The 15,926-nt window shown below is 40.0% G+C and overlaps 1 non-coding gene and 1 pseudogene across 1 annotated transcript; one reads left to right on the top strand and one right to left on the bottom strand.

Moving 5' to 3' along the window:
* Positions 1 to 3,702: 3,702 nt before the first annotated feature.
* Positions 3,703 to 3,808, top strand: LOC145609908 (small nucleolar RNA R71). Its single transcript, XR_014106176.1, has one exon. It is a non-coding gene; the product is annotated as a small nucleolar RNA R71 (small nucleolar RNA).
* An 11,784-nt stretch (positions 3,809 to 15,592) lies between these two features.
* On the bottom strand, positions 15,593 to 15,691 carry LOC145609782 (small nucleolar RNA R71; annotated as a pseudogene).
* Between the last annotated feature and the right edge of the window lie 235 nt (positions 15,692 to 15,926).

Below are 15,926 nucleotides of genomic sequence, written 5' to 3'. Positions count from 1 at the left end.
TCTTGAAATTGAAAATCCTCCAGTCTAGACAAATGATCCGCAACAACATTTTTCGCACCTTTTTTATCCCGGATCTCAAGATCAAAAGATTGAAGCTCAAGAACCCAACGAATCAACCTCGGTTTGGATTCCTTTTTTCCAAAGAGATACTTCAAAGCCGCATGATTGGTGAAGACTATAGTCTTAGACCCCAACAAATAACAACGGAATTTCTCAAAAGAATGAACAATTGCCAAGAATTCCTTTTCTGTTGTTGTATAATTTTTTTGAGCACCATTAAGGGTCTTCGACATATAATAGATGACATGAAGCTTTTTATCAATTCTTTGACCCAACACACCTCCTATGGTCGTATCACTTGCATCACACATAAGCTCAAAAGGCAAATCCCATCTAGGGGCTTGGACAATAGGAGTAGAAGTCAAAGCTTTCTTCAATTTATTAAAAGCTTCCAAACAAGCATCATCAAAGACAAAATCAACATCTTTTTGGAGAAGATCATTTGAAGGCTTAGCAATGAGAGAAAAGTCTTTGATAAACCTTCTATAAAACCCGGCATGGCCCAAAAACGATCTCACTCCTTTCACATTAACCGGAGGTGGCAACTTCTCTATCACCTCAATCTTGGCTTTGTCAACTTCAATGCCTTTATGAGAAATCTTGTGGCCAAGCACAATCCCTTCCTCCACCATAAAGTGGCATTTTTCCCAATTAAGCACCAAATTGACCTTTTCACATCTCTCAAGGCATTTTTCAAGATTTTTGAGGCAATCCTCAAATGAAACTCCTCCCACGGAAAAGTCATCCATAAAAACTTCCATTTCTTCTTCAAGCATGTCCCCAAAAATGCTCATCATACACCTTTGAAAGGTCGCTGGAGCATTACACAATCCAAAGGGCATTCTTCTATATGCAAAAGTACCATAGGGGCAAGTAAAGGTTGTCTTTTCTTGATCCTCGGGATGAATAGGAATTTGAAAGAATCCCGAATATCCATCAAGGAAGAAATAGAATTTGTGCCTAGTCAACCTTTCAAGCATTTGGTCAATAAAAGGGAGAGGGAAGTGATCCTTCTTGGTTGATGTGTTTAGACGTCTATAGTCTATACACATCCTCCAACCAGTGACCGTTCTAGTTGGAATGAGTTCACCTTTCTCATTCTTAACTACGGTCATACCCCCCTTCTTAGGAACAACATGCACGGGGGAGACCCACCTTGAGCTTGAGATGGGGAATATGATTCCCGCATCCAAAAGCTTGGTGATCTCTTTCTTAACTACTTCTCCCATTTGGGGATGTAGCTTCCTTTGTCGTTCAATAGAAGGTAGGGTGCCCTCCTCAAGTGTTATGTGGTGTGTACACAAGGCAGGGCTTATGCCTTTAAGATCATCAATTGTGTACCCCAAAGCACCTTAGTGCTTTCTCAAAACACCACATAACGCTTGAGCTTGGCTCTCACTCAAGGATGCACTAACAATAACGGGATATGTAGAATTAGGGCCTAAGAATTCATACCTAAGATGTGATGGTAGAGGTTTGAGCTCTACCATGGGAACACCTTTACCTTCTTTGGTTGAGGCCACTTGCAAAGCATCTTGACTTGATATCCCCATACAAATTTGATCATCACTCCCTATATTGCCTCCATCAAGAAAATCTTTATACAATTGCACTTCCTTGCTTGGGATACCTATCTTTTCCTTATTCAACAAAACACACTCAAGAGGATCGTTAGACGTGAGCAAGTGCTCATGCATGGAATTCATAATATTATCAAGCACTTCAACTCTCATGCAATTCTCAAAAGAAGAAGAGGGATATTTCATTCCTTCATTCAAATCAAATTCAACTACCTCCTCTCCAATCTTAAGAGAAATCTTAGCACTCTTAACATCTATCATAGCCCCCGATGTAGCAAGGAATGGTCTACCTAAGATGATAGGTATTGTAGCATCTTCATCCATATCCAACACTACAAAATCAACCGGAATAACAAATTTCCCAACCCTCAAAGGCACATCTTCTACCTTCCCTTTAGGAATCTTAATCGACCTATCGGCTAATTGCAAAGTAATCTTGGAAGGCAGAAGTTCTCCTAGACCTAATCTTTGATAAACCGAATATGGCATAAGGCTAACACTAGCTCCTAAGTCACATAAGGCATTATCAATTTGAGTCTTGTTAATGGCACAAGGGATCGAAAAATTTCCGGGATCCTTCAACTTAGGAGGCATCTTATTCATGATAATTGCACTACAATGTTCGGTAAGGCTAATTGTCTCCATCATGTCACAAGTCCTTTTTCCACTCAAAATCTCCTTGAGGAACTTAGCATAGTTTGGCATTTGTTCAACAACATCGGTGAAAGGAATAGTTAGATGAAGTTGCTTAAGCATCTCTACAAATTTCCCAAATTGCTCATCCAACTTATATCTATTATATCTTTGGGGATAGGGAAGCTTTGGTTTGCAAACCTCCTTCTCTTTCTCTATCACCTTCTCTACTTGTCCCTCATCAACATTTTCACTCAAAGGACATTCATCTCCTTCAACTTCAATGGGGTTCTTACTAGTGCTCTCTCTAGCAACACTCTTCTTAGGCACACCTCCCTCAAGGACCCTACCACTTCTAGTAACAATGGCATCCATAGGGTTCCTAGAATCTAGGCTAGGTGGAGTCAAAGAAGAAGAGTTAGCATAATCCTTAAACACACTAGTCAATTGAGAAAGTTTATCACCTAAATCTTTGTTATAAGCCAACATGTGATTAAACTTCTCATCATTCAAAGCCATATAAGTTTCTAGCATCTTGGCTTGTTTCTCAATAACTCCTTCCAAAAATCCCCTAGAAGAAAATGATTGATCATAGGAATCATCATTTAAACTTTGAGTATTTGGAACTAAATCAATTGGGGAACTTCTTTGAAAATTTGCTTGAAAATATCCCCTAGTTTGATTATTCCAATTACCCCTAGTTTGATTTTGGCTCCATAGTTGACCATAGTTATCATAACCTTGATTATGATCCCCATGTCTTTGGCCATGACCATGACCATTACAGCCATGGTGGTTATAGTTACCATGAACCCCTTGGAATCCATGATTTCTACAACCTCCATTTTGGTTATAATTATCATGATTCATATGATTATGATAATTCCTATTTCCAACATTTCTTTGAACATCAATTCTAGGTTCACATGCACGATCATTGATATAATTCACATGTTCTATTTCAATTCCATCACATTCATCACAAGGAACATTTGGGCACATAGAAGCATTATGATCATTCATTCCACATAATTCACAAGGCCAACATTCTACAATCATGCAACAAGAAGAAAGATTAGAGTTAGGGTGAGAAGATGTACCTCTCCCCTTAATTTGGGAGGGAAGAATTGGAGCTTGGGAATGTGGTTTCTCTAGCTTTTCTTTGAGTGACACAACTTCTTTCCCTAAATCCGCAATCAAAGTAGTCAAATCATTGATGGCACTAAGTTGTTCGATTGAGCAACCCTTGCTTGTTGGCTCTCTCTCCACTTCTTGCCAATTCATGTAATGACGAACCACTTCATCAATTGCATCAACCACTTCTTCTTCCGTTTTGTTCATGATTGGGCCTTCGGCTCCGGCATCCAAACTTGCTCTCCCATGAGAACTCAACCCACCATAGAAGATATGTATGATTTGATAGGTAGGAATCCCATGGTGTGGACACTCTCTTTGATAATCCTTAAATCTTTCCCATGCTTCATAGAGACTTTCATTTGGCTTTTGTTTGAACCCTTGAATTAAAGCTCTTGCCTCCGCCGTCTTCTTTTGAGGATAGAAACGGAACAAGAAAGCTTTGGTGACATCATCCCAAGTTTTCAAAGAATTCACTAGTAGAAAAATCGAAATAGGCACCGCCAAATGGCCACCGGTTTTTAAAAACCGGTGGGGAAATAATGGGGGAAAATGGGCGGGATTTTGTGGGAAGGGTATTGCCACCGGTTCGGTTCGAACCGGTGGGAAATTATTAATTCCACCGGTTCAAAATCGGTGGCTTTGTTTTTTTTTATTATTATTAAAACCGCCCCCTCCCCTTTATAAACCCCTAACCATAACTTAATCCTCTCCCCAGCCTCTTTCCTCCCTCCCCTTTCCTCATTCTCCCTCCTGCTCTCTCTCTTTCTCCTGTTCGTCTCTCTCTCCTGCTCTCATTCTCCCTCCTGCTCTCTCTCTCTCTCCTGTTCGTCTCTCTTCCCCTTTATAAACTTAGCTTTCTCGTCGCACCTCCTTCTCGTCTCACTTCTCTTTTCTCTTCTCTCATCTCAATGCTTTGTCGTCGCCGGCGGTTTTGTGGTTGGTGGTATTAAGAAATTAATGGTTTTAAAGGTTAAATTCGACCATGAAAACTCTGGATCTAGACTTTTCATGGTCGAATTTGACCTTATTAAACCAAATTCAAACCAATTTTGGTTTTTAAGGGATGTATTTTGGTTTTTTTTTTTTTTTTTTTTTCGTTTGTTGTTGGCGGATCTGGCGGTGGGTAGGGTTTTAGTTGCTGTCGTGGTGGATCTGGCGGTGGTTAGGGTTTTGGTTTGGTTGTGTGTTCGATCAGGGTCGTCGTGGGTTTGGTGATGGGTCGTGGTGGGTGGGTTTGGGTGATGGGTCGTGGTGGGTGGGTTTCGGTGATGGGTCCTTGTGGGTTGCATGCGGTTTGGGTGGGTTTGGGCTGGGTTGGAGCTGGTGATGTGTGGTGACGGTTGGTGGTGGTAGGGGTTATGTGTTCTGGGTTGTGGGTGGGTCGTGGGTTTTGGTGGTTATTTTGTTTTTTTTTTTTAATTTTTTATTTTGAGAAAATTAGTTTTAGAAATTAGGCCAATTAGCCTAATCCATACTCATTGTATATGACATCTTTTATGTTTGTTTCAGGAACTGCTGCTATATATGATGCTCTAGAGAATACATTTTCACTTGCATATATTCTCCTTTGAAGACTGATGTTTTAGAAATTTAAAACATGTGCCCATTTGTTTTGTGTAATTTGATTAATTAAGTTCTTTTAAAATGGAATTGTTGTATGAGTATTTATTTGTAGTTATAAATTTAGTTTTTTCACTCTTCAAAAGTGTACAAAAATTTTTTTTTTTTTTGTTTTTTAAGGGCATTATTGCCACCGATTAACCGGTGGCAATACTTTATAATACTAAAAAAAAAAATTACGGGAAGGATTTTTGCCACCGGTTAACCGGTGGCAATACTTGTTTTTGCCACCGGTTAACCGGTGGCAATACTTGTTTTTGCCACCGGTTTTGAACCGGTGGCTTTTTCATCAGACTATTGCCACCCCCAACTGACCACCGGTTCAAAACCGGTGGCATAGGGGGGTTTTGAACTGGTGGCCAACTAGTTTTTTCGCCTAGTGATTGGGCTTCACTTCTTTATCTAGCCATTCCAAAGATCTTCCTATGAGGGAGAAAGGGAACAACTTAAGGCGGATAAACTCTTGAGACACTCCATTGACCTTGATTGTGTTGCAATATTTTTCAAACTCCTTAAGATGGTTCAATGGGCTCTCATTCTTAGCCCCACTATATTGTCTCCTCTCAATTAGGATGATCATTGCCAGGCGAATTTCAAAGTCGTTTGCCGGTGTTGTAGGTGGAGCTATGCCGCTCTCAAACCTATATGCACCGGGCACTCCCAATTCCTTCAAGGCAACTCTCGGATGTTCTCCCATGACTTGCTCTTGTTCATTCTCTTCTTCGCTTGAAGAACTATAATCCAATGACTTGTTTGCTACTCTCCTCCTTGAGAGAGTTCTTTCAATCTCCGGATCAAAGGGAACAATTGAATGATCTCGGGACCTATGCATACAAAACTCAAAGAAAATATTAGTAGCACGGCTACAAGTGTAGCCTAAAGTGTAAAATCATTTTGTGTTTTGCAAATAAAGTGGAATAGACTCAACAACAATATTCACTCAAAGCACCATTCCCCGGCAACGGCGCCATTTTGATGGGAGGAGGAACGGTAGGTCGTTGGGCTACCTCCCCACCCAATCAAACAATATTTATAACTCAACAAACCCCTATGGAATTGTAGTGGTAAGTCGAGGTCGAACCCAAAGGAATGCAGGTTGAATGTATATTGCCTAGTGTCAAGCTACTCCAAAGTCAAGTGAGGGGTGTATGGTAGGAACTAAGACTAAGCTAAGCAATGCAATAAACTTGTACTAAATCAAATGTAAAGGCACTAGGGGAATGGATCCACATGCATCGACAATGAAGTTCAATCAATTTGGGAAGTCAACCAATCAAGTCAAGCAATGTGAGGGAAAACCGAAATTGCAACCAAAAGAGCACATCATGCTATTCTCCTAGAGGTCTAATTAGCGCCAACTACATCAAACACTAGCTAGGAAACATCACAAGATATCTCAATCGAGTAAATGTAAGCCACAAATCAATGGTCCTGATGTGTGTCATAAATGGCACACATTTGACGAGCATTTAGGTCCTTTCTATTCTCTTTTCATAGCTTTCATGCTTAATAAGTGCTTAGTTTTATGGTTTGTTGCTTAGTTTTACCTTTCTTCTCTTATTTTGTAGCTTTTGTACATTTCGTTGGTTGTCTAGCCTTTTCTTCTTTATTTGCTCTATTTTCGTGGTTGTAGGTATTGGACGAGGTTCGGGTCTTGATTTTGGTGATCCACTATGGTGGAAGAAGCTTTTGGATCAAGTTCATGGAATTTGGGAAGCTCAAGATGCAAAGAAGTGGAAGTTCCAAGTCTTAGCTCTTCTCTTGTGCTCCCTTCAAAGGAAGTGTGTGCCCTCAATATTAAGCCTTAGCTACTGCCTACCTTGTCCTCCATCACCATCATAAATCATGTGTGCACCCCTTGAGATTGAAGAGTTGAAGATTCGAAGAAACCCAGCTGAGTGCGGCCGCACGCGCAGAAGGTGCGGGCGCACACGAAGGATGTGCGGCCACACACCATGGCGGTGCGGGCGCACACCATGGTGGTGCGGGCGCACATCCTCTGTTGTGCGGCCGCACCGACGTGGGTCTTTTTCGATCGGATTTCGACGATTTTCTCTCTCTTCTTATACCTATTTGAACCCAATTTTTGTAAGAAGTTTTCATAATAGAATTAGATCATATTCTTAGCTTAGTTGAGAGCTTCTCTCTCTAGATTTAGGGGTTAGTTTTAGGAGTAGATTTTAGAGAGAGAAAGTGAAGAATTTCAATGGTGATTGAGAGATTGAAGATCCAATGGTGACAATTGTATTGGAGATCTACTCTATTATCAAAGAGCATTTCTAAACTCTATCTCATTTATTGCTTTGTTTAATATTCATTGTTTGGATTGTTGATTTTGATTAAGAATTTGATGATTTGATGATTGATTTTGGATATTCATGTTTGTATTGGTAGAATTGATCATAATGTTTGGGTAGTTGTTTGGTTAGGGATTTGGTGAAGCTTATGATGTAATGAATTAATGTAAATTGGGGATAATTGATGGAGTTGATGATGTGATTAAACTTGGTTGATTGATGATGTGCATGTGTGTGATTAATTAAAGAGTAGCTAACTTTGATTATTGCACTAGATTGCATTGTAAGTTCACATTGATACGGACCATTGATTTGTGGCTTGCATTTACACGATTGAGGTGTCTTGTGATGTTTCCTAGTTAGTGTTTGATGTAGTTGACGCTAGTTAGACCTCTAGGAGAATAGCTTGATATGCTCTTTTGGTTGCGTGATTGACTTTCCCTCACATTACTTGACTTAGTCGACTTTCCTATTCAAATTTGCATTGTTCATTGCTATTATAAGAGGATCCTAATCCCTAGCTCTTATATTTGTTTGGTTTCTTCGTTTTAGTAGTTGTTAGAGTCACCTTTTATCTCTTGTCTTCGACCTAGCTTAGGCATATAATTGGAAGCACTTAGGCATTACCGTTCCTTTGGGTTCGACCCTTGACTTACCTCTATACTTGTATTTAGGTTTGTTGAGTGTTTATAAATTTTGTTTGGCTTAGGGAGAATTAGCCCAACGACCTAGTTTTCCCCACGTCAAAATGGCGCCTTGCAAACCTAATCTTGAAACTCGACTCATAGATCTTGAATCCGAGACCGAACCATTTAGGGAGGAAAAAGGCTCCTTTTTCGGGGTGGTATTTTTCATTTTTAGGATAGTTTGTTTCATTCTTTATTTTTGGGTTTACATTTGCCTTCTTGCAACCATTTGAGCCTTATCCCTTCTTTTCAAGCCACATCTTTAGATCTTTGGCCTTTTGTTTCATTTTCTTTCTTTTCTTGGTTTTTGTGAAGCAATTGATCATACTTGATGAAGTTTGTGGTGGAGAAGTTGGAATGTTTAATTTTTATGATAGCAAGATTGTGTTATATTTTCTTTGTGAATGATGGCAAATGAGTATGAGTAAAAGCCGTCCTATATTACAAAAGGCATGGACAAATAAGTGCAAATTCGAAAAAGCCGTCCAAAGTAGAAAGAGGCAAGGACAAAGCATTATTGAAAATAAAAAAAAAAGAAAAAAAAAGTGAAAAACGAAAAATTCAAAAATATTTTGACGTGAGTTTTCTCCCTTTTTGAGCATTGAGGACAATGCTCCATTTAAGCTTGGGGGGAAGCGTTCTCACGTTTTTTGTGTATATGTTTGTGAGTATAGCTTTGAATAAGCTTGGGGGTGTTGATTGTTTTTGTTTGGTGATTACTTGGTTTTGATGTAAAGAAATGCACAATCTTTGCTTCACTATTAGGAAAACCACCAAATTTTAAATTTTAGCCTACCTTCACCCTTATTGCCTTACGTTACAACCTTGGGGAAAGACCTTTTGACCTAAATGGTTGAGTCATTCATCGGTGGAGAGGAATGTGAGTATTAGGAATAGGGAAAGGGGATGCAAAAGTCAAGATACGAGTATGCCTAAAAGTTCTCTTTTTCCGGTTCCTTCGTGGAATCATTGGGATGCTCATTTGAGGTTGATTTGAAGCTATTAGGAAGAACGCGGTAAGATCGTTTGGGATGAAAGTGGATTGTGAAAGCTAGTTCCTATGCTTAGCATATTTATGTTTCAATCAACCTTGGGTATCTTGGAACGTGCACTCCCTTACTTGTTTAGAAAGATTTGCATCCACTTGTGCTTGTACATTTGCAAAAGTCCTTTCATGAACATTTGTTTGCTTTTCTTGTATTTTGTTTTCTTTTTCATGCTTTGCCTTGTTTGTATTATTATGAGAGTTATGGGTAAACTCTTAGGATACCCTTACGAGAGCATCACTCGTCCTCTAGGGCGATCTAGGGGTTTAAATGGCTTGTCATTAGTTGCTAAAATTGACCGTGATTCCTACGAAAGTGAGTTAGTGTATATTCTCATCTCGTCTCTTCTTTAGTTTGTTTGAATAAGCTCGTCATTTCCACTCCCTTGGTTTTGTTTTGCTCGAGGACGAGCAAAAGGTAAGCTTGGGGGTATTTGATGTGTGTCGTAAATGGCACACATTTGACGAGCATTTAGGTCCTTTCTATTCTCTTTTCATAGCTTTCATGCTTAATAAGTGCTTAGTTTTATGCTTTGTTGCTTAGTTTTACCTTTCTTCTCTTATTTTGTAGCTTTTGTACATTTCGTTGGTTGTCTAGCCTTTTCTTCTTTATTTGCTCTATTTTCGTGGTTGTAGGTATTGGACGAGGTTCGGGTCTTGATTTTGGTGATCCACTATGGTGGAAGAAGCTTTTGGATCAAGTTCATGGAATTTGGGAAGCTCAAGATGCAAAGAAGTGGAAGTTCCAAGTCTTAGCTCTTCTCTTGTGCTCCCTTCAAAGGAAGTGTGTGCCCTCAATATTAAGCCTTAGCTACTGCCTACCTTGTCCTCCATCACCATCATAAATCATGTGTGCACCCCTTGAGATTGAAGAGTTGAAGATTCGAAGAAACCCAGCTGAGTGCGGCCGCACGCGCAGAAGGTGCGGGCGCACACGAAGGATGTGCGGCCGCACACCATGGCGGTGCGGGCGCACACCATGGTGGTGCGGGCGCACATCCTCTGTTGTGCGGCCGCACCGACGTGGGTCTTTTTCGATCGGATTTCGACGATTTTCTCTCTCTTCTTATACCTATTTGAACCCAATTTTTGTAAGAAGTTTTCATAATAGAATTAGATCATATTCTTAGCTTAGTTGAGAGCTTCTCTCTCTAGATTTAGGGGTTAGTTTTAGGAGTAGATTTTAGAGAGAGAAAGTGAAGAATTTCAATGGTGATTGAGAGATTGAAGATCCAATGGTGACAATTGTATTGGAGATCTACTCTATTATCAAAGAGCATTTCTAAACTCTATCTCATTTATTGCTTTGTTTAATATTCATTGTTTGGATTGTTGATTTTGATTAAGAATTTGATGATTTGATGATTGATTTTGGATATTCATGTTTGTATTGGTAGAATTGATGATAATGTTTGAGTAGTTGTTTTGTTAGGGATTTGGTGAAGCTTATGATGTAATGAATTAATGTAAATTGGGGATAATTGATGGAGTTGATGATGTGATTAAACTTGGTTGATTGATCATGTGCATGTGTGTGATTAATTAAAGAGTAGCTAAGTTTGATTATTGCACTAGATTGCATTGTAAGTTCACATTGATACGGACCATTGATTTGTGGCTTGCATTTACACGATTGAGGTGTCTTGTGATGTTTCCTAGTTAGTGTTTGATGTAGTTGACGCTAGTTAGACCTCTAGGAGAATAGCTTGATATGCTCTTTTGGTTGCGTGATTGACTTTCCCTCACATTGCTTGACTTAGTCGACTTTCCTATTCCAATTTGCATTGTTCATTGCTATTATAAGTGGATCATAATCCCTAGCTCTTATATTTGTTTGGTTTCTTCGTTTTAGTAGTTGTTAGAGTCACCTTTTATCTCTTGTCTTCGACCTAGCTTAGGCATATAATTGGAAGCACTTAGGCATTACCGTTCCTTTGGGTTCGACCCTTGACTTACCTCTATACTTGTATTTAGGTTTGTTGAGTGTTTATAAATTTTGTTTGGCTTAGGGAGAATTAGCCCAACGACCTAGTTTTCCCCACGTCAGGTCCGTATCAATGTGAACTCACAATGTAATCTAGTGTGAATAACAAGGGTGATCAAGCCTAATCAAACACACACATGCACAAAATCAATCAACCAATTTAATCACATTATCAACTCAATCAATTTCCCCAAATTAATCTCAATTCATCATCAATACATGCTTCACCACTACCCTAGCAATAAAACTACTCACAATCTATGAAAAACATTAAGATCAAAGCTAAACTAATCATCATACCCAAATTCATCAATTGAAATCAACAAATTCAATCCAAATCAATCAAACTATCAATCAACCAAATCAAACAACAATACTAATGAAATCAAACATTAAATTGCATTAAAGAGTAAAGAATCCTTACAAACTTGATAGAAATCAAATCAAATGTAGCAATCTTCAATCATCAATCATCAAACCCACATTTTCTCTCTCTAAAAAGCTAAGAACTAGTGTTTTTCTCTCTCTAAGATCTAATCTAATCTAATTCTAACTAATGAAGATATCCTTCTCCCCCTAAAAATGGAAAGAAATAACTATATATACAAAGGGGAAGTTAGGATTGACGTCCAAAAATAGACCCACGCCGGTGCGGGCGCTCGTAGGAGAGAGAGAAGCGCGCACGGGACACACCCAGAAAGGTGCGCCCGCACGCACCTGGTGTGCGGCCGCACTCGACATATGTGCGGCCGCACACTCCCCGAGTGCGCCCGCACCAAACTGGGCAGCCTCCTTTCTTCTCTTCGTCCTAGCTCATGAGGTGCAGACACCTTTGATGATGGTGATGGAGGACAAGGTAGGCAGCAACTTTCTTGGAATTCTTGAAGAATATAAGCCATGAAAAGAGCATAACCAAGGCCTTGAAGCTTGCTCCTTGGATCCCCCTTGACTTGAAACTCTTTGACCAAGCATAAGGCATCAAAATCGATGAAAAACCAAGGAAGGGAAGCTCGGGAATTCTTGGACAATCGATCATGTCCTACAAATAAGAGAGAAAAAGCAAATAAAAGGGAAAAACAACAAATAAACTAGAAAATGCACAAATAGAGACACTAACTACAAAAAGCATAAAATGAAGAAAATAAAAATAAAACTAAGGAAAACTAAAGAAAAGAGTAATAAAATGAAATGGAATTCATCCAAAAAGAGATCAAATGAGTGCCAAAAATGTCACTCATCAGTTTTTGTGATCTTAAACTTGGAATTCAACATGTCAAACATCCTATAAAAGCTTAGCAAGAAACGCAAAACCAACATCTCCATTGAAGAGCCTACCCCAAGCACTTCCTCCTCCCAAACACGAAAGCCTACCCCACTTCCCAAACGAAAAATCCATGACCAAAGACAAAAGAACCGATACCAAAAACTCAAAGACCACCGCTCCCTCAAACCCACGAGACACTACTTCCAACATGATATGTCCAAGTTGGGTATTGATGAAGATGTGAGGGAATTGTTGATCAAACTTCGAATGGGTACCGTCATCTCCTATAGCTACCGCACTTATGTTGAGCCTACTTTGGAGTTCTTTGCTACGGTTGAGCTTGTTCCCGTAGAAGGTCAATACAGGGTTCGATTCCAAATCTTCAACAACTTTTTCGACTACTCCTTAGAGAAATTCAATGCCGCTCTAGATTTTGATCCTCATGGCGACATCTTGGATCTAGAGCCTTACATATTTGAGGAGTATGATCAAGATTCTTGGTGGGATGATATCTCCGGTGGTGGTGAGATTGTCACCAAGGAAGCGAAGATAAGCAATGTGTACCAACCTTGTCTTTGGGTGGTGCACCGTCTTTTGGGGTACTCGGTTTTCCCCAAGCAAGAGTTGGGAGAAATGAGCAAATTGGAGCTCAAAATTCTTTGGTTGGCCACTAGAGGAAAATATCGTGGCCGGTTGAACTTGGGGTACGTCTTTGCCACCTACTGTGTAGCCTTGCAAGACCGGGATTCCGGGGAGATACCTTGTGGGGGAATGGTCACTCGGCTCTTGACAAACCTCCAACTTGACCATTATTTGCCATATTGCAAGCCGGTTGGAGATGCCACCTCTCTCTACCTCGACATGAAACAATTGGGGCAAATTCAATTCATCTCCAAACATTATAATGAGGGGCATTATGAGTGGCTGCGGGATAACAAGCATTGGTGCTACCTTCCCAACCCATCTTTGACATCTCTTCACCGGCTGGACACCCCAAATATGTGGCATGTCCCCATGATGAGTGACATTTTTGGCACTCATTTGGTTCCTTTTTGGATGATTTTTATTTCTTTTTATCTTTCTTTTCTTTAGTTTCCCTTAGTTTTATTCTTGTTTTCTTCATTTCGTGCTTTTTGTAGTTAGTTTCTCTATTTCGTGCTTTTTCTTGTTTACTTGCTATTTTTCCCTTTTACTTGCTTTTTATCCTTTGATTGTAGGTTGTGATTGATTGTCCAAGGATTCCCGGGTTTCCTTTATATAGTTTTCCATTGATTTTCATGCCTAAAGCTTGTGTAAGAAGTTTCAAGTCAATGAGAGGTTCAAGGAGCATGCTTCAAAGTCTTGTTTATGCCTTCCTCATGGCTCATTTTCTTCAAGAAATTCAAGGAAGTTGCTGCCTACCTTGTCCTCCATCATCATCATCTAGGATGCGTGCACCTCGTGAGCAAGGGCAAAGAAGAAAGGAGGAAGCTGCAGCTATGTGCGGGCGCACTTGAGGAGTGTGCGGCCACACATCAGGTGTGTGCGGGCGCACATTCCTGGGTACACTCCTTCGAGCGCCCGCACTTACGAGGTTCTATTTTTGGGCGTCATTACCGACCTCTCCTTTGTATATATAGTTATTTATACCTATTTTTGGGAAGGAGGAAGTTTTTAGTTTTTAGATTGAATTTGATAGTTAGTTTTTGGGAGAATTTTAGAGAGAGAAACTCAAGAACTAGAGAGAGAAACTCATGATTTTTGGTGATTGCTCAAGGATTCCTCATTGTATTTGATCTTTGGATCAAAATTTTGTAAGGATTTTCTTCTTGATTTCAATACAAGTTTGATTTTAGTTGATTTCATTAGTTTTTCATATTGTTGATGATTGATTTGGTTATTGATTGAATTTTGATTGATTGTTGGTTTAATCTTTGATTTCAAGTATGTTGATGATGAATTTGATGAATGTTGTAGTTTTGATCTTAATTCCTATGGCTAGTGAGTAGTTTCCTAGCTAGGGAGATGGTGAAGCATGTATGAATGATGGAATAGTGTAATTTGGGGATAATTGATGGAGTTGATGATATGATTAAATTTGGTTGATGTTTCATGTGCATGTGTGTGATTAATTGAGGTTTGGCCATCTTTGATTAATACACTATATTGCATTGTAAGCTTGCTATGATACGGACCATTAATTAGTGAACTTGCAATTTCACGATTGAGGTGCTTTGTGACGTTCCCTAGGTAGTGTTTAGCGTAGTTGACGCTAGTTAGACCTCTAGGTGAACCACCTTAGTATGCTCTTTTGGATACATGATGATTTTCCATCATATCGCTTGACTTAGTCGGTTTGACTTCCCAAATTACCGTTTCCACTATGATTGCATGTGGATCCATTGCCCTAGTGTCTTAGATTGATTTTATACAAGTTTGCATTACCTAGTTTAGCCTTAGTTCTACCTCAAACTCCTTCTTGATTCCGAAATAGCTTGATTTAGACATCGTGCACTTGATATCCATTCCCTTGGGTTCGACCTTGACTTGCCACTACGCTAAATAGGGGTTAGTTAAGTTACAAATTTTGTTTGATAGGGTGGGGTGGTAGCCCAACGACCTACCGTTCTCATCCCCATCAAAATGGCGCCGTTGCCGGGGAATGGTGCTTGAGTGTATGTTGTTTTTGAGTCTATTTCATTTTGATAAAATACAAAAAGATTTTGTTTCTCTAGGCTACACTTGTAGCCGTGCTACTAACATTTTTGTGTGAGTTTTGCATGCATAGAACCCGCGATCGTCCCCTTGTTCCCCTTGATCCGGAAATTGAGAGGACTCTTTCAAGAAGAAGAGTGGATAATAGATCCTTGGCTTATAGCTCTTCAAGTGAAGAAGAAATTCAAGAAGAACAAGGAATGGGTGAAAATCCTAGAATAGCCTTGAAGGAGCTTGGAGTGCCCGGGGCATATAGGTTTGAGAGTGGAATAGCTCCACCTACTACCCCGGCAAATGACTTCGAAATCCGGCCGGCAATGATCACCTTGATTGAGAGAAGGCAATATAGTGGGGCTAAAAATGAGAGCCCATTGAACCATTTGAAAGAATTTGAAAAATATTGCAACACTATCAAAGTCAATGGGGTCCCTCAAGAATTCATCCGCCTCAAGTTGTTCCCTTTCTCTCTAATAGGAAGATCTTTGGAGTGGCTAGGCAAGGAAGTGAAGCCCAACTCCTTGAGAACTTGGGACGATGTTACAAAGGCTTTCTTGTCCCGTTTCTATCCCCAAAAGAAGACGGCGGAGGCAAGAGCCTTGATTCAAGGGTTCAAGCAGAGGCCGAGTGAAAGCCTTTATGAAGCATGGGAGAGATTCAAAGAGTATCAAAGGGAGTGCCCTCACCACGGAATTCCCACATACCAAGTGATCCAAATCTTCTATGGCGGTTTAAGTCCCCAAGGCAAGTCATGCCTTGATGGAGGGGCCGGGGGCCCTATCATGAACAAAACCGAAGAAGAAGTTGTGGACATCATTGAGGACGTGGTGACATATTATAGGGATTGGCAAGATGGGGAGAGAGACTCTTCAAGCAAGCAATCTTCATTGTATTCGGTGGACCATCTCAATGCAATCAACAACCTTTCC

Source organism: Chenopodium album, chromosome 23, assembly GCF_948465745.1.
Source record: "Chenopodium album chromosome 23, dcCheAlbu1.1, whole genome shotgun sequence".
Classification (NCBI taxonomy): Eukaryota; Viridiplantae; Streptophyta; class Magnoliopsida; order Caryophyllales; family Amaranthaceae; genus Chenopodium; species Chenopodium album.
This window is presented reverse-complemented; position numbering and strand designations above follow the sequence as displayed.